We start from the raw sequence: 6,162 nt of genomic DNA, 5'->3' as shown, positions 1-6,162 counted from the left end.
TCTTTACCGTTATCCTCCTCGATCGACTAGTGAATAACCGGAGACTCTAGAATAGCCTCTAAAACCGGAGATACCACTACCTATTTTCTAGGCTATAGTAGGACTAGCGGAAGCAATGGTCTACCGTTTATATGATTAACTATATAACGTCGAATTGTCTTATAAACCTACGGTTGAAGAACTAGACGACGACGTATTAACTAAGGAACTAACTAATAAATTAGCTACTAAATAACCTATCTTTTTAGCGGTAGAAGGTAAGCCGGTTTAACTTACTTCCGGAAATTCGGTTACTAAAGTAGAGATTGATCCTCGATCTCCTATATTCTAGTTAACGGCTTTAGTATAGGTAGTATAGTCTATACTCTTCCCGGTATATCTAGACCTACGGAAGCTTGCTTCTATTAAATCATAGGTCTTGAAACCTAAATTGCTACCTCTGGCTATCTACTAGTAATAGAAACCTACGGAACTAGCTTTGGTCTAATCATAACCTTCGGACCTTTATAAGGTTATTTGCCCTTCTTAATTATAAAATCTAGAATATACGGACTACTTTTTTTATAAAGTGCTCCGGTATTATTATCTAAATTAGGATCCTTAGGTACCGGCTTTCTAGCTAAAATACCCCCTTTAGATTATTATCCGATCGAGAAGAGTTAAGATTAAGTTTGTCGGGAAAGGTGACGTCCTATGAACGAATAATCTCCTTCGAAGTAGGATTCTATACCTTAAAGATATGACTATTCTTACCTTTATAACCAACTAGGTATCCTCTAAATATACGAGTAGCTGATTTCTCTGATTGAATACGTATCTCCCTCGGAATATAGACAAACACGATAGTACCCTATATACGAAGATGTTTTAAATTGACCCTCGTCTCTCTAAGACTAAGGCCCTCCTACTAGGAGATAATCGGTATCTTCTTAGTCTTCGGATTGACTAAGCGATTATAAATATAAATTGCGGTATCTACTCGATAAGGCTAAAGCTATTTAGGAAGCTTAGCGTCTATATTTATTGTACGTTAAATCTAGTTAATATAACTACCTATACGCTCCGTAACGCTATTCGGTTTAGGTGTATAGATAGGCGTGATTTTAAAAATCATACCTTCTTCCTCTACCTATATCTAGAACTTATAGAATTTAGTTCCTCCGTTAATCCGCTAGAAAGCTAGATAACGTCTACGAAGAATCTTCTGTCTCTTATAGAAAGTAATTATATAAGATACAATCTCCTCCTTAGTTCGAAAGCACGGTCCTTCGGTATATCGAGTGTAGTTATCGATAATTAGCACCTAATAACGTTTACTATAAGGTCTAGGTAGGTTTATAGTTTGTATATCCGTATAAAACTTTATACCTAGCTTCTCTATACGTCGTTATATATCCCGAGAAATCTGCTTCTTAGCTTTACTAAGTTGATAAGCTTCGTAGTTAAAATCATAAAGTTCAATCTAGTCTCCTTCTTCTAGAAGAATAGTATTAGAAAGAGAAGCTTTAATATACGGTCTTCCTATATAACTAAGTCGACGATAAATTTCGTAAGTCGAAACAGACTTATTGATTCGATCAAACTCTTTATCTAAATCCGAGTCTAAATCAGAAGAATTCGGTTTATAGAAGTAAGTCGTTTAAACAGAAGATTGTTGTTATATCTTCTCTAGAATCACTCCTTAATAGAGTAGGCTATCAATCTAGGGTAAACTATTAAACCGTTTCACTAATCTAACTTCCTCCCTATTCTTGTAAACTAGTTTCGAAACAATTAGATTATGATAGATACCGTGATCCGCTTTAAGAGTATTAGATAAAAGCAGACGATCGGTGGTTGCCGTGTTATAGTAGGCATTAATAAGAATTATCTTAATCTTACCTTCCGAATTCTTGATTTGAATCGGCGCCTTACTATAACTAATTGCTAATTAGACCTTGCTATTAGCATTCGTATAGCTATATAGCTCCTCACTAAGCTTATAAGTTAAGTATTCGTAGAAGTCCTTACGATACCTAGTGATCGTTTTAGAAGTACTATTGTCAATTATCTAGTTGTCCTCCGAAGAACGAGCTGCATTAGCACGAGCAATGCCAGCCTTACCTTTTCCTTTGCGTACAGTTGCATAGCACTAAGTATTACCACGCGGCTTCTATCCCTCTATAGGCAGATCCTCTATTAGGTAGAAATATGTCTTAGTAGGATATCTAGTATATCTATAGTAGGCACATTCTAAACTATTTATATACTATAGCTGTTGATTACGCTACTATTCTGTCTATTCGTTAATCGACTTGCCCTTAGGCGGCGTATTCTTCGTACCTTAATACTGTTCCTTCTGATCATTTTGATTATCCTTATTGTTATTGTTGTCCGATCTAGAGTTATATAAACTACCTCTACGACCTTTGCCACTACGGCCTCGACCTCTTATTCCACCTCCGCGTTAATTATTATTATTATTGTTTCGTGTAACGTTAGTAGAAGCTTCCGGGTCGAACGATAACGAAGTAGGAATATCGCGTACTTTAATCGTCAATACCTTATATATATCGCCAAAAACCTCCTTTATAACGGAATCTAGCATCTTGTCTTTTAAAGTCTCGTAGGTAAACGTAACCGATTTAAGTTTACCCTCTAGTTGTCGAAGTATTATAAATAACGCTCCGAATAGGTAAGGTTCGACTTTATACGTACTAAGCTAGTTGTATTAGGTCTAGTAGGTATTAATATAGTCTTTAGTAGAACTAAAGTATAATCTCTTTATCTCGTCGAATTTAATTACCTCCCGTCTTACGTTATTAATAATACTAGTACTACGAACAATAGACTCGACTTTACGCAGTATATAATCGGCGTAAATCGGGAAACTATTTATATATCCTTTAAGAGTTGTAATAATCTTCTGATCCAGAAGACCTTCGATCTATCTACTAGAAATCTTCGACTAGTATCTCTATAGATCGTAATCGGGATCGAATTCGGTAGGACGAGGAAGATTATAGTCGGCGACCTAATCGATTCGCGCTATACTTAATCCATTAATAATCTATCGTTTCTATCTTACTAGATTGCTACTATTAAGAGCCAATTTAACACCCTTATTAAGCTTGATCTCCTTTACTTTAGGAAGATCAGTCCCCTATATACGTGTCCGTCTAATAGGACCACGTTGTTACTATTACTAACTATTAGAAATAGGATTGTGTTACTGGCGAGAAGCGGGGAGAGAACGTGAGGAACCTTCTCCTCCGTTATCGTTATTATCGTAGGAACTAGTTATTTTGACTATACGTCGAGTGTCCGTCTTCGGTCTCGATCGAAAGAAATACGCGAAGCGGTACTATCCGTCGCGTCGATAAGGTGACTACGGAAAACGAAGCTTCCTAGATAATTAGAATGATGAAAATGTTGACTCACGATGAGATCGTCGATAAAGATCAATGATAGGATCGACAGTCGAAAAGTGGAGATGCGGAACGGGCCGAAAAACGCGTCCCACAAAAGAAAAATGAAAAACTCTGATTGGTTGAAAATTTCAACGAAAAGATGCTCGGAGTCGTACGAGCAAGGGCTTATAACCTATCAGGTGAAATACAGGCTATGCAGGAATGAATGTTAACCTCAAGGGATTAATATTGTAGACTCTGGAGAGAAAGAAAAGAAGAGAAGAAAATAACTAGCTACTGTCTAACAATATCCTGAGTTCTGTGGGTCAGGATCACCTGCGGCCCCACATGGCCGTCACGTGACTCCAACAATATCTCTATTAGCAGCAAAGACCACATCCTTAGAAAGCTACTAGGACCTAGTAGTATAGATCGTATAAGGTTTAATACTAACTATTTTTCTAGTAAAATTCTTTCTAGTCTCGCCGGGATAAAGTAAAGTTAAAGATTCATTAGTATTATTTTTATTATAGAGTGTTAATTTTATATCGGTCGTATTTGATACTATAATATTATCGTTAATAAACTTTGCTATAGGTATATATTACTAAGCGTAAAGTACCGTATTAATAATTGATACTCCGGGCTTATTCTAATTACAGTATAGTATATCTTAGTATTAGGGAATAAGAGATAATCGAAGAGTATAATGGTTGTACCAGTTTCGGGACGTACTATACTAGAGAGCCCCCGGTAAGCTCGTACTAGGCAGCAGTCCTTACTAGGCTGCTAGGACGATAGATTCTTATCTTCTTATAGTATCCGGTGTTAATCCCTATTAGGGAGACTAAATTGAATCCGCTGTGGTTATATGGTCCGGCCCGGTACGGGAAGCGACCGTATAACTATACTAAAATTAGGGGATAACGGTATATAAAAACCATCTGACTTCTTCTTACCCGACTTATACTCGGGCCCGATACTAGTCTTATATTACTAGTGGAAGTGGTATCGCCTAAGAGAAGATAGGATACCCCTAAGCTTAAATACGGTCTAGGATCGTATCGTACGAGATACGGCGAGGTAGTAGTAAACCGGTGATATAGGTAGTTAAGCTAATATCGGATAGACCTCATTTATAGCCTAGAGGCCTCGTTAAGACTCGAACTCGTTAAGGCTTAGAGGCATCGCTCGCTAAAGACCTCGTTAAGGCTTAGCTACGGGTAAGCTTTAGGGCGACTGCTCTTCGGGATACGGATACTACCGAGACACGGGTATCCTCTTAGGAGAATATAGGCGATCTAAAAAATATCAGTATTTAACTAGGGGTAGTCGGCGGAACTTGTTAAGGCTTTACTACGGGTAACCCGTCGATCCTATTTAGATATCGGGGACTAAGCTTAGTTAGTAGAGAGCAACTAATATATACTATCGGATAGAGTATATAGAGGACTTTCTATAAGATACGGTCGGCCTAGCGGAGGGAGACCTCTCTAGGTAACGCGAAACGAGAGTAAAAGCTCTCACAGGGCGTAGTATATAATAGTAGCTACTATAGTAGGGTCGGGGCCTATTAAGAGACTATCTATATAGCCTAAGAGGACGGATACGCGTATCGGTATATAAAAAGCCGGAAATTAACTACCTTACTTATATTGAGGGCCTAAGATTAGGTTAATCTGATTAAAGCGGTATCGTCCTAGTTGATTTGCCTATAATGTATGCTTAAGGAGTAAACTGAGAGATACCTAGGGTAAGAGGCTTTGTCTACCTTAAGAGTCTAGAAACCTTATTTATCGGGTGAAAAACTAGGGTAGTGGTCTATATAAGTAGACCTATCGAAGCTACTTAATATCTTTTAGGCCGACTCTCGTACTATAGCTATATTCGAGGATATATACTAGGCACGGCGGGTATAGACTCAGACTATTAAGAAGGCTAAGATATCCTATAGAAAATAGTTCCTAGACGAAGTAGGAGAAGGGAAATTATAGAAGGCAGCGACGTATATAAAACCACGAGACTCCTAGGGCTACATTCCCGCCCTTAAGGTTAGCGATATAGAGCTAGTTAATAACGTAGAGAAAGCTTAGGCGTTTATAGACTCGTCCTTCCTATCTATAACGTCTATATAAGAGGAAGCACCCGCCCGCGCCCTAACCGAGATCCGATAGTATCTAATCTCCGAGATTAAAATCTATCGATCTCTTAGGGCTACTAAAGGTATAATAGCACTAGGCGAGGACGGTCTACCTATATTAATCTAGAAACGTCTCTAGAAATATCTCGGAAATATTATTATAAAGATTTTTACGTCGTCGATTAAACTAGGATACTACTTATAGCGATAGAGAAGCGCGCGAATTATAGTCCTATAGAAGCCTAGGAAACTAGACTACTCGCTATCTAGAGCTTACCGCCCGATCTCGCTACTTAATAGACTCGGTAAGTTATTAGAAGCGGTAATAGCCCGGCGGCTATCCTTCTTCGCGGAGTACTATAGTCTTCTACCGGATACTTAGTTTAGAGGACGTCCGGGACGAATAACCGAGTAAGCCCTCCTAATACTTACTAACGTAATCGACCGGGCGTAGTATAGATAGAAGGTCGTCTTACTAGTATCCTTTAACCTAAAGGGAGCCTTTAATAGGGTAAATAAGATAAGCCTAGACGTCCGCCTCTAGTCTAAGGGTATCCTATCGGTAGCCTAGAAGTAGATTTCGAGCTTTATAAGTAGGCGCTAGGCGAGTATTAGATTTAACGACTACTAGAC

The sequence above is a fragment of the Penicillium verrucosum genome, assembly GCF_028828655.1.
Source record: "Penicillium verrucosum strain IBT 35672 chromosome Unknown utg000003l_segment0_segment0, whole genome shotgun sequence".
Taxonomy (NCBI): Eukaryota; Fungi; Ascomycota; class Eurotiomycetes; order Eurotiales; family Aspergillaceae; genus Penicillium; species Penicillium verrucosum.
Note: the sequence above shows the minus strand (reverse complement) of the source record.